The 16901-nt window shown below is 39.3% G+C and overlaps 1 protein-coding gene across 1 annotated transcript in view; it reads right to left on the reverse strand.

Moving 5' to 3' along the window:
• The window catches only part of ptprdb (protein tyrosine phosphatase receptor type Db), a 101994-nt gene that overhangs the window by 72917 nt on the left and 12176 nt on the right, over nucleotides 1–16901 (reverse strand). Inside the window, exons 3-4 of the mRNA XM_052137734.1 lie at nucleotides 16547–16628; nucleotides 14385–14424 (exon numbers count right to left, since the gene is read on the reverse strand). The gene's annotated coding sequence lies outside the window, so the exon portion shown is untranslated. The remainder of the gene's footprint in view (nucleotides 1–14384; nucleotides 14425–16546; nucleotides 16629–16901) is intronic.

The raw sequence follows: 16901 nt of genomic DNA on the forward strand, positions 1-16901 counted from the left end.
AAAATTATTATTTCAATACCTATGGTCTCGTGGACAAGGCCACAATTCCATATCAAGTGCACTTGTTAAAATAGGGCCTCTATCTATAGGGCTTGACTTGCACTTGAATTTACCCCTTCTCCTTTTAATAGATTAGACTACACTACTACCAGGTAATTTCACAGGATTATTTAAATTCAAAAGTAATACTGATTATAGAGCTCAAGCACAAACTTGTTAACTGCAGACTTCAGTCCTACATCAATTCAAATGCATCCGGCTTAGAAGACAGGGATGTACTGCTGTGAGGCTGCTAGAACATGCTGTACATCTACAGTATATGACTGCCTACAAAGGGAATTACTAATAAAGTCACTGCATTCCCTTCCATTTTACACATAATTTCAGTGAAAGCCAAATATCACCCCCTCCATATTATTTTAACTGAACATTCTAGAAAAATGTAAGTGAGCAATGTTACGTAATTTAATTCATAATCTGTTAAAACCACAAAATATGCATCAATGACTAAAGTTTGTCATAACAATGGTATGTGGGTAAATAAGTATTCAGTCTAATTGATTCAGCCATTCAACTGATTCAGATTAATGTCTGCAATAACTCAAGAGTTTGATTCAGACCAATTTATTGAATTGGTTCCACTGTTTCATTAAAAAGTCCAGACATGTTGGAAATGTTGCCTCGCAAGTGCAAGTGCATTTGCATGGCTCAGGATGTATCAGGTTTCCCCTTTCTCCTAATCATTTCCTGCCCTCTTACTACTTTCAATCTAATAAAGTCTATCCAATAAAGAGGTCAACAAAAAAGTACTCGTTCAAAAGAATGATATGTTCATGAATTGGACTGCAAAGGAAACACTGCCATCATGATAGTCATAAAACTGGCAACAATATTTTTTTAAATATTGGGTTGTATGCTATACATAAGTGTTTCTCTTAGTAAATGATCTTAGTTTCACAAGTTTGCTGGTACATATAGTCCTGGAGCATATTAAGGTAAACGTATTTGCTGTGCTGTCCATAGCGGAGGGGCTCGAGCACAGGACTGGGCTTCAGCTCTGTGATCCCCCTTGGACCATCAGACTAAAGTGAGAAATCGAAAGACCATTTTGAAATAACTGGTAGAGGTGTTATGAAATATACAGGTGGATATGGGAAGATGGAGGGATGCCAGAAGAATCGTCGCCGTGTGAGGGAAGCAGTCGCTTATATATTCTTGGGATGTAATTGGCAGGCCTAGACGAACAAGTTCCTCATGAAATTATGTTTGGAACTTAATTTAGATTTGAGCATCAAGTTCTCATATTCACCTAGTTCTTACATTTTCTATAGGCAAGCATAATGACTAAAACATCTATGAAACGTGATTCCCAGCTAGATGTGAAAATATGGTACTCCTCAAAAAGTATAAGGGATAATGTACAGTGAGCCAGTCATAGTCATAAAACCCCTACTGGATGATCCACATCCCGATCACTGTTAAGGCCAAAGCATACTTGGTGCGTCCGCGTTGTGGATCGCTCCACGCACAGTATGCGTGACATCAATTTCATCATAGTCCAGGCGGTCTGACCGTGCACCGGCCAGATTTCCTCAACATGCGGATCCAGATGTACAGTTCCCCAGTCATTATGTGAACATATTTGACTACAAAATCTGATTCCCTGGACATCAGACTTGACTGAGTAGCCTATACACAAATCCAACGATAGTACATTGATAGCAATACTATGTAATAGTGATAGAGTAAAAACTGTTCTCAAGAAGGTTAGAAGACATCCTCCAAATAGAAGCTTTGAAGTTCTGACAGTAATGCACAGAACACAAGCAGATCAAGCCTTAAGCATTGAGCACATCAGTGCTATTAAACTCTTCTCCAGTTTCAGGAACAGATTTTACTGCTAGCTTTCAGCTCTGTCATTCAACTTTCCCTCGCAGAAGCACTTAGGACCCACACCTATAAATGGTATCAGACACACACGTCAGCGTAATAAGTACAGGGATTGTACCTCTGTTATGTCTGCATTATTAATATAAACCATATGTCACTGAATATGAGGCAACCTGGTTTTCGAATGTGCAAGTTTTCAAGCGTGCTGCTGCGAGCCACCTTTAGTCTGCAAGTTTGGATAAATAAATTATTCCAAACGTCAAAATTCTCTCTGAGTCCATCTGTCATTTTCTCCCACTGTTTGATCAGGCTCTTGCTAAAATGGGTCAAATATGTCATTTACACCTCACAGCAACACCCAAACATCCTCTCTCCCCCTTTCCTCCAAATTTGTTTTCTTACATGTGCAAACCTTAATACCCTAACATAATAATATACCTTTATCTCTCTCCCTCCCTCCTTCAATCTCTCACACACTATGTGCATTAGGAGGTATGGTAGAAGACTTCACACATAATCCCCTTCCCTGTGAACTTTATTCAAATGTAGAGTCGTTCCGTTTATTGGTCCATTAAGAATATGCATTTAATGATCCATGGAGAACATTCCATCATAAACTGTAATACTTTAAGCTCAGCATAATGCCCGCAGGCACTGGGTTCCCCAAACATCACTGAATGATCTAAAAGGCAAAACACGAGTGTGGAAACCACAACTAAAATGTCAATTAAAACTGGCAATCATACCAATGCAAATGGCTAAATTACACCAAACCGCATGTTCCCTTTATATGCTATATATTTAGATATAAATATGAATGAGCATGAAAATATCAATATTAGAAATTCAATAAACAATAAGCAGAGCGCATAATACACACCGCATAAGCAGTACACAGCAGCATTATTGTTGATATTTTAGCAAAAATGCACAAAAAGTGTTAATGTGCAATTTGTGCATGCAATACATTCCACTGTCTTCTGCACGCGCGCGCGCGCACACACACACACAGCTTGCTCATCGATTCTCATGCAATTGTGGCTCGATGTGCACGAGACCCAAAAACATCAGAAAATGCTCTTTTCATATTATCCATAGCAATCAGGAAGTAGATAGATGGGGAGTTTACTCTTCGCCTACCTGATCAACATCGCTGTCGGCTTCAGGTTTTCATTCGGGTCTCGTCGGATCGGTGCCGTCTGCGAATTCATATACAAGCATCACAGATATACTTCAGATGCCCGTACTTGCTACCTCTGATGTTCACCGGCGCTGGGCTGAACTATAAAAAGCCCAGCAACAGCAACAAAAGCACTGCGTGTTTCCAGCGCTTGTAAAGAGCTTGCAGTTGTCTCTTTTTTCCCTCGGTGCAGAGGGATGCTCTGATGATGCTGATGCTGTGTGTGCATCCGAGCGCGCGAGGAAACAGAGGCGACGGGCTCGAGACAAGGCTGGACAGAACGGCGACGGCGGCGTGTGACGTCAAGACAAGTGCCCCGGAATGAATCTCCGGTTCAGGGAAAATTAATAATTTGGAGGGATTGCATTTGCACATCGGAGTGATTTAAGATAACGTCCAGAAACGAGGCCAGTCAAATTTGACAGCTTGTAGGGTGTATGTCTTTATATGTTTAACCTCTTGAGAGCAGTGATTCATAAAATATTCATTAATATTTCAGAGACCATTTGTGCCACTATTTTAAGTCATTTAGTGTATCATAAAGATAACAAACTCAGCTTTATTCCAAAAGTTATATGACGATATTATGGTGTATATAATAATGGTAAAATGCAGTCTTTATATAATATCATATCGAAAAAAATATGAATAAAATACTCAAATGTGTCACTAGTGTCACCAAATGGTATTGCAAAAATAATTAATGTTTTCAGCCAGGTTTCCTACCCCCCACCCCTCAACATATGCTATTGGTTGAACCAGAAGGCCATATTCACAATAGCGCCTTATATGATTTTTGACGGGAATAAAACAATGCAGTCTAAGTCAGTGTTTCTCAAACTGGGCTAAGCGTACCCCTGGGGATACACAAGATGGGGGTACGCTAAAAAAAAAATATATTTTGTGTGCCCTCTAGAGTAGAAACACCAAAATGGTCATGTCATAAAGGCCAGATAAATCGCAAACAAAGATTCTAATCTTTTAGGGTTAAACAAAATGTATCATGCCTATCTCAAATATCTTCTTTTCACCCGCCCAGCACACTGCAAACTGACGTAGCGATAGTGATAGCAAATAAAATGGATACTTTGCTGTTTTAGACTTGCACTATTTTTTAATCATTATTAATATTATTATTGCAGATTGAAACTTAATATGTATATAATTTGTAGATATTTGTGTTCCTTGCCACAGTCGCCTACAGCTTGCTCACTGGGGTTATTAATACAATTATCATTTAATTATTTTTAAACACTATTAAAAATCGTATTTTATCTAAATTACACAATGATTATTAACCGACTTTATAGACATTACAGTTTTATCGTCTGTTAATGCTGATATCCTGTAAAGCTGCTTTGAAACGATGTGTGTTGTGAAAGGTGCTATACAAATAAAATTGACTTGACTTGACTCTATAAGGAGAGATGCATAGGGACTTTTGATTCTGATGGTGTAAGTTCATAAGTTTTGATGACAGATGTCACTCGCAAAGTTGCGGCCAAAAATGTTTTTACATTCACATGCTGTAATTTTTACTCGCATATGTATTTTCGCCTTGTATTTTTCATTTTTGCATGATTTTGTTTTCAGAAAATGAGCTTAACCCTTCTGATAGTATCAAAAGGGACATTAGAAAGCACCTTGTGCTGACCGAGCAATTGTGCAATTACTTCCCCGCAGTGCTCTTGTACCTGCAATGACTTGCAATTCCAGACACGGTACAGGCAGCTATTCTTGCATACCGACAGCTCTTATAAAGTGCTGGTACTGTGTCCTGATCTCGTGACACAATGAGGGAAGAGTTTGCAAATTATGCAGTTACATGTATGTGATTTCTAGCACACCCATCTCATTAATCAGTAAGCCATTTATTGAATATGGACAGAATGTGATAATATAACTATGTTGTCTATGTGTTAGAAAGGGGGAATGCAAAAGGATGTTGAATGTTTAGGGATATGCCACTGTAAAACGTTTAGGAACCACTGGTCTAAGGCAATCCCCCGCCAGTCAAATTCTCACGACAGTCTCATCGCTGTTCATTAGTTTAGGTTTAGGGGAAGGGTAGGTGTAGGTTTTTGCAGGACTAGACACGACCATGTAAAAGAGGCTGTGAGGAGATGACATGTGCTGTATAAAGCTCATAGATTACATCTATTAATTTTAATTGAATTTTTTTGGCTACTGAAAATGTTTTGAAAGATGTTTTTTTTTTTTTTTAATGGATATGCCTTTATCACAGTCCACGTGTCGTCACATCCTGCTCCGAATAGTAGCGTAACCAAATATCTGCCCATCGATCGGTCTGGACAATCACAGTTTCTCTAAATATATTTAGCCAACTTGGATGCACTTGGCAGTAAACATCAGCCATTTAATCATTTCTTTGGAGTAACACGTCACCATGTGTAATTTACCACTTTAATGTGTAATAGTCTCTGAGCGAGGCGATTATCAGCGCAAAGATTTCCCAGTTCATGAGGAGCTGCGCGTGCTGTTCAGCTTACTCCCAGAGGATTTTTGTGCTCAACTCAGTCCAAAGAGACAGCGTTTAAGTGTTTTAATGTCATTGTTTTCGCTATTGTAAATATAGTACAGTTTTAGACACTGGGACATTTTCATCTTTATGTTTTACTTACATTGCATTCGGATGTGACTCGTGAGTGGACGATTCTCCAGTTATTGTACTCAAACCACGAGGATATAACTCCACGTTTACAACGATTAAACCAGTTATTTTCTGTAATCGGACTATGGGATGGAAAGGTTTCTTTATTTGAACATTTTTAAATGGATCTTATGTCATATATGGAGATTATAATAAGTAAGTACATGAAAGCAATGTGATCAATATCATCGCAAATACTCTGTATAACATTAAATTGGAATATACTTTTACTGTATACCCATGTCTATTTTCTAACGCTCTTTAATGTGTAACGGTATTCTTGTTTGTATATATTCTTGCATTCATCTAATAAAAATATATACATAATTTACATCCTGCTTAAAATAATAAAACAACATGACACCTTTTTTCTTTCCTTCATCGTCCTTAAGTAATGATTCTTCGGTGAGGTAGATCTGTGTAGATAAAGTATTTGAGAGGAATTGTACATAAAATAATCGTAATATTTCCACGCTGTGGACACTATCGTTGAAACAGACTGCAGCGGAAGTTATTTTACGCTACTAAGCGAAGCTCTTTATCAATCACTTTAAACAACAGAGCAACCCATTAAAGAGACTGTACTTCTATTCCTCACCACTATCGCCACCTACTGTGCAGGAGGGAGAAAGAAAAGTATAAATAATGCTAAGTTCGGAATAGCATACTTCCGATACTACTCTACTCACATGTGTCTATGGCAGAAACAATATGAGCAGTATTACAATCTGAAATCAGCCTAAATCATATTTGCACAATAGCCCAGTAGGTGGCGATATAGACGAGCAAATTGCCAAAAACAAAAGAAGAATTCAGTCCTCTTGTGAATGTACACAAGATGGCTGGTCAAAAGTGGAGAAGTATACAAAAAAAGGACTTAAATATTGATCTACTACTCATTCACACCTACTAAATCACTTCTGAAGACATGGATTTAACCACTGGAGTCATATGGATTTCTTTAATGTCACAATTCACTTTGCATTGTATGGATCTACAGAGCTGAGATATTCTTCTAACAATCTTTGTGTTCAGCAGAAATAGGAAAGTCATACACATCTGTGGTAGCATGAGTATATTATGAGAGAACTATTCCTTTTAATTAAGGGGAAGTTAACCTATGAATGGCTTACAGTTATTTTATCTCCATATATCAAGATGGGATAGGAGAAAGTATTTTAACATAAAGAAAATGACATATACACTCACCTAAAGGATTATTAGGAACACCTGTTCAATTTCTCATTAATGCAATTATCTAATCACCCAATCACATGGCAGTTGCTTCAATGCATTTAGGGGTGTGGTCCTGGTCAAGACAATCTCCTGAACTCCAAACTGAATGTCAGAATGGGAAAGAAAGGTGATTTAAGCAATTTTGAGCGTGGCATGGTTGTTGGTGCCAGATGGGCCGGTCTGAGTATTTCACAATCTGCTCAGTTACTGGGATTTTCACGCACAACCATTTCTAGGGTTTACAAAGAATGGTGTGAAAAGGAAAAACATCCAGTATGCGGCAGTCCTGTGGGCTGAAAATGCCTTGTTGATGCTAGAGGTCAGAGGAGAATGGGCCGACTGATTCAAGCTGATAGAAGAGCAACTTTGCCTGAAATAACCACTCGTTACAACCGAGGTATGCAGCAAAGCATTTGTGAAGCCACAACAAGCACAACCTTGAGGCGGATGGGCTACAACAGCAGAAGACCCCACCGGGTACCACTCATCTCCACTACAAATAGGAAAAAGAGGCTACAATTTGCAAGAGCTCACCAAAATTGGACAGTTGAAGACTGGAAAAATGTTGCTTGGTCTGATGAGTCTCGATTTCTGTTGAGACATTCAGATGGTAGAGTCAGAATTTGGCATAAACAGAATGAGAACATGGATCCATCATGCCTTGTTACCACTGTGCAGGCTGGTGGTGGTGGTGGTGTAATGGTGTGGGGGATGTTTTCTTGGCACACTTTAGGCCCCTTAGTGCCAATTGGGCATCGTTTAAATGCCACGGCCTACCTGAGCATTGTTTCTGACCATGTCCATCCCTTTATGGCCACCATGTACCCATCCTCTGATGGCTACTTCCAGCAGGATAATGCACCATGTCACAAAGCTCGAATCATTTCAAATTGGTTTCTTGAACATGACAATGAGTTCACTGTACTAAAATGGCCCCCACAGTCACCAGATCTCAACCCAATAGAGCATCTTTGGGATGTGGTGGAACGGGAGCTTCGTGCCCTGGATGTGCATCCCACAAATCTCCATCAACTGCAAGATGCTATCCTATCAATATGGGCCAACATTTCTAAAGAATGCTTTCAGCACCTTGTTGAATCAATGCCACGTAGAATTAAGGCAGTTCTGAAGGCGAAAGGGGGTCAAACACAGTATTAGTATGGTGTTCCTAATAATCCTTTAGGTGAGGACATATTTTTGTGATTCCAAAGGTTTTATGATAATATTAATATATGATATAATAATGTAAAATTTGTTATATATATATATATATATATATATATATATATATATATATATATATATATATATATATATATGAATGTACTACGATGGACTGGCGACCTGTCCAGGGTGTCCCCCGCCTTTCGCCCAATGGATGGATGGATATATGAATGTAATAATATTATTGTAAAAATAAAATGACATCATAAAAATTATAATATAATCATTGCATTATGACAATATTATATAATGATCAAATATTATGTATGAGATATAAATATAGTTGAAAAATTATTATAAAATATTATTAATAATAATAAATAAATAAGAAATATGAATCCCAAAACATATTTGTTTCTGTGTCTAAAGTGGCTAGAAATATAGGGGACTATATATTGAACTGTTTTAATTAACTGGTTACTGCAGCGAAATTAAATTATATGCAAATTGAGTCTACATTATTCAAGTGGCCTGAATCTGAACAATATACAAAATAAATGCAGAATGAAATGTGTCTCATGCTTACTGTCTCTTTCTCTCTCACATACAAAAACACTCCCAGACACAAAGATGAATGCATCATCAGCAGCCCAGTTCCCACAGAGATATGTAAATGAGGGCATTAATTTGCTTTAGTTGCAGTTTAGTTTTTTAGAGAAGATGCGCCACAGATGGTCGCCTCGGTGTGGAGCTCTCTAATTCTTTTGTTGTTTTTGTTTGTTTGTCCTGTGTTTAGTCATTTTTTTCCAATCAGTTTTACCAGGGACGAACTGTTGAACATTCAGTAGCACATACCAGACAATCTTTTCCTGGTTTTTGATTATACTGACATTTTGCTGGACATTTTAGTCAGAGGCGCAACTGTGTTATTTAAGTGCGCTATGAGACGCATGCGAGGTATGCAAGCCAGCGTGCTGGTCAAGCTCCATTAGTGCGGCTTTCGAACAGCACTGCTGAGTATTCATCCGCTCTCTTCCTAATAAAACAGACGAACTACATCTCCTCACCCATACAAACAAGGACTTTTCAAACTCTGCTGCCATGTCTTCACAGAAACCTGGCTGAGGGAAGCCATCACAGCATGTTACATCTGCCGGGCTTACAGCTGTTCAGAGCGGATCGTATTGCGGAGTTAACGGGGAAAATGAGAGGCGGTGGAACGTGTTTTACATCAATGAATGTTGGTGTACAGATATAACATATAATGTTAAAGAATATGTGCTGTCCTAATTTGGAAGTGCTCTTTATCAACTGAAAGTCTTTCTGCTCGCCACAGGAGTTTTAGTCTGGTGAGTGTTTATATTCTTCCACACATGTGCATGAATGCAGCGCTGCAACAGCTGGCTGATCAGATCACAGACAAAGAACAACAATACTCAGAATCAGTTAGCATTATTCTCTGCGATTTTAACAGAGCCAGTCTCACCCATGAACTGCCAAAATACAGACATCACACAACATGCCCCACCAGGAACAGAAATATACTGGACCACTGCTACACAAAATTAAAGGATGCATATTGCTCTGTCCCTAGAGCAGCTTTGGGACTCTCTGATCACTGTCTGGTACATCTTCTTCTGACCTACAGTCAGAAAATTAAATCAGCTAAACTTGTAGTAAAGACTGTAAAAAGATGGGCCAATGAAGCAGAGCTGGAACTACAAGCCTGCTTTGACTGCACTGATTGGAGTGTTTTTGAAGCTGCAGACACCAAACTGGATGAGCTCACAGATACTGTGACATCATATATCAGTTTCTGTGAGGATATGTGCAGTCCTACTAGGACTTATTTAATGTTCAACAATGACAAACCTTGGTTTACAAGAAAACTCAGACAGCTTTGTCATGCCAAAGAGGATGCATACAGAAGCGCGATTAAATCTTGTATAATCAGCCCAAAAACATACTGACTAAGGAAATTAAAGTGGCTAAAAGAAGCTACTCCGAGAAGCTGAAAAACTTATGACCCTGCATCAGTGTGGAGAGGCCTGAAAGGCATTCTAACTTCAAGACACCATCCCATAACACTGTAGGGAACCATCAACTGGCTGATGACTTGAATATGTTTTACTCTAGATTGAAAAGCCCAGTCTCACACCCCACACCCGCTCTGACCTTCATTCACACAAACACCAACACCTCCTGCTACTGAACCTGCACTTAAGATCTGCGAAGAGGAGCTGTGCCTGGTCTTCCGGAAACAAAAGACATGGAAAGCACAGGGCCCAGATGGTGTTTCACCCACTTGTCTAAAATAATGTGCTGACCAGCTGGCCTCCATCTTCACACAGATCTTCAACAGATCACTGGAGCAGTGTGAAGTTCCATGCTGATGTCTATGGTCATGAAGTAATTTGATAGACTGGTGTTGGCCCACCTGAAGGACATCACTGGACCCTTTCTAGTCCCCCTTCAATTTGCTTATAGAGCAAACAGATCTGTGGATGATGCAGTCAAAATGGGATTGCATCATATACTGCAACATCTGGACAGACCAGGGGCATTTGCAAGAATCCTTTTTGTGGACTTCAGTTCAGCTTTCAACTCCATCATCCCAGCTCTCCTATGGAACAAATTAATCCAGCTCTCTGTTCCCACGTCCATGTGTCAGTGGATCACCAACTTTATTTACGGACAAGCAGCAGCTAGTGAGACTGGGGAAATTCACCTCCAGCACATGTACAATCAGCACTTGTGCTCCCCAGGGATTTGTTCTCTCCCCACTACTCTTCTCCCTGTATACCAACAACTGCACTGCCAAGGACCCCTCTGTCAAGCTCCTGAAGTTTGCAGATGATGCTACGGTCATCGGCCTCATCCAAGATGATGATGAGTCTGCATACAGAAGGGAGGTTGACCGGCTGGCTCACTGGTGCAGTCATAATAACCTGGAGCTTAACACACTCAAAACAGTGGAGATGATACTGGACTTTAGGAGGAACACCCCAGCATTTACCCCGCTCACCATTCTGAACAGCACTGTGGCAGCAGTGGAGTCAATCAGGTTCCTGGGCACTACCATCTCACAGGACCTGAAGTGGGAGACCCACATTGACATTGAAAAGGCCCAGCAGAGATTGCACTTCCTTCGCCAGTTGAAGAAGTTCAACCTGCCAGAGGCGCTTCTAATCCAGTTCTACTCAGCAGTCATTGAGTCTGTCCTCTGCACTTCAATAACTGTCTGGTTTGGTTCAACTAAGAAATTGGACATCAGAAGACTATAAAGGACAGTTCGGACTGCTGAGCGGATTATTGGTTGCCCTTTGCCCTCCCTTCAAAAACTGTAAATTTCCAGAGTGAGGAAAAGGGCTGGTAAAATCACTCTGCACCCCACTCACCCAGCCCACTACCTTTTAAACTGTTGTCTTCTGGAAGACGCTACAGAGCACTGAGCCCCACAACCATCAGGCACAAGAACAGTTTTTTCCTTCAGGCTATCCATCTCATGAACAGTTAAAACTATACTATAATTACATGCAATAAACAGCCTTGTCAATTATGTTATTTAACATCTCCTACCACCTTCTGCATTACATGCCCTTGCATTGTATATAACAGATTTGTATTTGTACATACTATATGTACATTTTTGTCTTATTGTGTATTTCTGTATATATTATTTCTTATATTTCTATTCACTCTTTTTTTTTATTCTAGTTGCGAAATTCCTTATATGCAGAAGCATACTTGAAAATAAAGCTCATTCTGATTCTGATTCTGAGAAAGTACTCAAGTAACCACAGAGCCGGCAGCACTTGCATACAAACACACATACAAAGGAGAATTATTTCTGGAAGTGCTGTTAATAGACCATGAGAATATAAGATTGCACATTGCAAGTATAATGCACCATAAACGCAAACAAAGGTTCTCCATATGTTGAGAGAGAGATGAAGGTGTTAGATGCTCTTAATCAGAATGTCAGTCTAAGAGCAGGAGGCACTCGACATTTCACACCAAATTACCACACAGCAAGATGCCAAACACGAGCACTCACACACATTCACCACATCAGAGTGTTGACATTTAATTAATCTATCTTGATCTGGCCTTTGAGAAAGAACAAGATACAAAGAGTAACAGAAACTTATATCATCTGTGCTGTGTATCCTTCAGTGAACCGTTGATTACAGATTATTCAGTGTTCTCCATCACTGATTTTGTGTTTCAGATGCTCATCCAATTTCTCTCTCCCTCTCTCTCTCTCTGCATGCTGTTCTCTGAAATAGTTAGTGCTCTGTAATCCTCACTCTAATCTGATGTCTTGTGTGAGTGTGAGCACGTGAAAAAAAAGAGAAAAATCCAACCCATCCCTCAGATATTCATCCTTCCTTTCTCTCTCTCTCTCTCTCTCTCTCTCTCTCTCTCTCTCACACACACACACACACACACACACAAATTTAACTCACTTGTACACACAAAGACACACATGAAGGGCATTATCCTGATCTCATGACTATTGTCCACTTTTTTTGCTGAGCCGAATTAAGTGCAAGACACCACCTCATATACTGATTAACTTCAGCTAGCTTCATGCAGTAGTATATAAACCTGTCTGTTTAATTCAACTAAAGTAAAACAAAATCTAATTTAAAGTAACAGTTTGCCCAAACAATAAAATACTGTCACAATTTACTCACCCTCGTGTCGTTTCAAACCAAACAGGGGCAGTTCAAGGGCTTAGCCTAGACCTCTGTGGATATGTATGAGACCATCCTTTGATGTAATATCAAAATATATTACACTTCATAAAATTTTTAAATGTTGCATATCGTATGTGAGGTGTAATTTATAAAGTAACTCTTTAAATATTACTGAAACTAAAAGGTCCCACTGATTTTAATCTCAGGTTCAGTGCGGGGGTATTTCTCCTGAAGTCCACTATCATCTCCACTGTTTTGAGCATGTTCAACTCAAGGTTGTTGTGACCGCACCAGACAGCCTCCTGATCAACCTCCTGTATGCAGACTTGTCACCATCGCTGATGAGGCAGATTATCATGGTATTGTCTGCAAACTTCAGGAGCTTCACTGTGGGGTCTTTTGCAGTGCAGTCATTCATGTACAGGAAGAACAACGGTGGAGAGAGAATGCATTCCTGAGGAGCACCAGTGCTAATAATTAAGGTCCCGGATTTGAGTTTCCCCAGTCTCACTAGCTGCTGCCTATCTGTCAGAAAGCTGGTGATCCATCGACAGACTGGGGTGCGCACGGAGAGCTGGGTCAGTTTGGTTGAGAGAAGATCAGGCATGATGTTATTGTAGGCTGAACTGAAGTCCACAAAGATGATCCTTGCATAAGTCCCAGGTCTGTCGAGGTGTTGCAGGATATAATGCAGTCCAATATTGACAGTTTCATCCACAGACCTGTTTGCTCGGTAAGCAAACTGAAGGGGGTCCAGCAGGGGTCCAGTGATGTCCTTCAGGTAGGCCAAAACCAGTCTCTCAAATGACTTTATGACCACAGACGTGAGAGGGACAGGTCTGTAGTCATTAAGTCCTATGATTTGGGGTATACTGGGGACCGGAATGATGGTGGAGCATTTGAAGCAGCAGGGAACTTCACACTGTTTCATGTGTGAAGATGGGGGCCTGTTGGTCAGCGTAGACTTTCAGATAGGCAGGTGAAACACCATCTGGGCCTGGAGCTTTCCTAGTCTTTTATTTCTGGAAGACCTGGCACACATTTTCCTCACAGATCATAAGTACAGATTGAGTAGCAGGAGGGGTGTTCCAGGAGGTGTTGGTATGATTGTAGTGAAGATCAGAGCAGGGGAGGGGTATGAGACTGAGGTAAACTGCGGACAATATACAGTATACACAACAGACAATACACTGTGTGTATGCAAAAACTGTGTAGGGTGGGAGGTAGCTATTTGAAAAACAGTCCCAGGTTTTTATGTGTTAGAGATGTGATTTATTAATCCAATTCATCGCAATATATTCTGTGTGATTTCTAGAATTTCTCCATATTGGAGTATAAAATGATATCAAGACAAAGATGTAAAAAATAAAAAAAGGACAATGATAAGTATATTCTAGTTCATCGTTACATGAGACATAACATGAGAGGAATGTTAAGTAACTTCCTAACATGAAATCAAGTACTAAACTCGCCAAGGGAGATGGTTGGATGATTATATACATTTTAAAAATAAATACATAACCAAAATGTATTGTCTTACCTTTTAATGTGGCACATGCTGCTGGTCAGAGTTACTGAAGCTGACATGAGACAAACAGAAGAACATTTAGTATTATCAGATATTTTGGCTTGTGTTAAAATATTAACAACCAGAGGAGGGCAGCAGCGGTCTCACAAATATAATCAAAATTAAAATTATGCCTTTATTTACACACCCACATAGCAAACTCCTCTTACTTTTTCTTACATAAAGGGCAAAATGTGAAATTTGGTGTAAGAACATACTGGCTTTATTTTTAATAAAATGAAAGTAATTTGGCACAGGTCTGTCAAGTTCCAAAATGACAAAAAGCACCATTAAGTATCATTAACATTATCCATATATTATTTGTGCACTATTTTAAAAGTCATTGGATGAGATGTGTCTACAGGCACCATTTTTTATTGTTCAGATGATGTTCAGTCAGTACATTTACATGCACTTTAAATTTATCTTTTTTTAAATGTCATGTAAATGCTTTAGTACTTTAGTCAGACTAGAAGACAGATCATGCAATTGTAGTTCGGCTTCATTCAGCAAGTATGTTTATTTTTTCAGACCACAATTTACTTGGGTGATTAATAGAGTGAAAAATATATTTTATAAAGTCCTAATCACCAATTGTACTTATGATTTGTGTGACAATGACAAAAAACACAGTTGTTGTAGCGCCTCTAGTGTTTATTTCACCAGAAAACTGCAGCGAAACATAGAAACATAGACAAGTTTTTATACAGTAAAGTTAATTCTATGAGACCAGGTTGCACAAGGCATATGGGCAACATTTAGGACACTTTCATGGTGCTTTATTTCATGGTCATTTTGACAGCACATGTCCCAATTCACTTTAATTTAAAAAACGGCCAGGATATTCTTGGAAAGTTGACCTTTTGTGCTTCACAGGAAAAAAGGGCAAGGGGTTTGGAATGATGTTAGAATGAAAAAATGATTAACTATCTTTTTAACTTAACAGCAAAACTTGTGCCAAACAGAGAGAGAGATAGCCCCTGCTGTGTTTCTGCTTTCTGGTTTATTTGTGCCTTCTATTTTAAGATGAGCAATGTGGAATATACCATCTTCATCTATCACCTTAATCCACTACCAGATTCATAAGTACCACCTCTAATAAAGAGATGGAGAGTTACAGAGAGAGAGAGAGAGAGAGAGAGAGAGAGACAGACAGAGAGAGGGAGGGAGAGAGAGAGACTGAGTGAATGGAGGGTGAATCAGAGTGAGAAAGGGATAGTTATTGAGCGAGAGAGAAGAGAGGGGAAAAACAATCTAATGTATTAATGCAGCTCCAGTTTAGCACATTAAAACAGACAGACACAAACACACACACACACACACACACACACACACAATACAGGCAACAAGAATAAGGGAGGGAGTGAAAGGAAGTGATGGACAGACAAATGGAGAGAGACAGAAGGAAAGAAACCAACACAGAGGAAGAGAGAGAGACAGAAAGAGAGAGAGAGAGAGAGAGAGAGAGAGAGAGAGAGAGAGAGAGATATATGAGGTAAGTATTTATTTTTAGTATATTACATCTTCAGTGTCAGAAAGAGCTGGATGCATCTGTGAGGACCTTTCAATAATGCAGCAGTGTATGCACTATAAAACACACGCGCACTCAAAAGCACTAAATCTGCTGAGGTTTTATGGTCATATACAGTATTCATGTGTGCTTTATTTGCGGCTGACAGCAGCTGGTCAGAAATAAACTACTTTCTTTAACAAAAACTATGTGAGAACTCAGGAGATGTGGGAAAATTTTGGGAATACAGCAAAGCATTTGTTCTTGCGCATGTAATGGTGAACAATCAAAAAGAGTTTATGAGTCAGGTTTTGCCTGTATTGTGGGGAACCAAATGTCCCCAAAAGCATAGTAAAACCTGAAATCACCCAAATTGAGGGAACCAGCCATATGTGCTGTCTGAGGTTATTTCACTCTGATTTCTCCTCTTTCCAGTTGTTAAAAAACTTTCAACATATAGAATAATGGTGTAAAATAAATGAATATGACATTTGTGTGACGGTTAGGGGATAGAAAATATAGTAGGCCTATCTTTCACTAAATATAAATACAACTGAAGTCCATGAAAAGTCTGCACCATGATAGAAAAATAAAGTATGCTTATGTATGCAAGCAAACAACTTACATGTGTTCAAATGAGTTTAAACCGAGTCTAAACTCAGTTGTCTCTCGCTGGGTGAATGAAGAACAGACTCCACAGGACTCTCCTGAAAAATGAAAAACTCATTAAACACACACACACACACACACACACACACACACACACACACCCTTTAAATCTCTGAAACATTCCCACACAAACTGAAGCATCAGTCTGGATTTGTCTCATTTATGATAGTTTCAGGACTGTTTGGAAACAGCTGACACAAGTATTCCAACATTTACACTCTGAGATACATCCATCAGTCTGAATTTGAAGGTCTTAGTGAGAGAATTTCACTTTGCCAAGACTGAATTAATTCTATGCCTATAATTCGACT

The sequence above is a fragment of the Xyrauchen texanus genome, chromosome 11, assembly GCF_025860055.1.
Source record: "Xyrauchen texanus isolate HMW12.3.18 chromosome 11, RBS_HiC_50CHRs, whole genome shotgun sequence".
Taxonomy (NCBI): Eukaryota; Metazoa; Chordata; class Actinopteri; order Cypriniformes; family Catostomidae; genus Xyrauchen; species Xyrauchen texanus.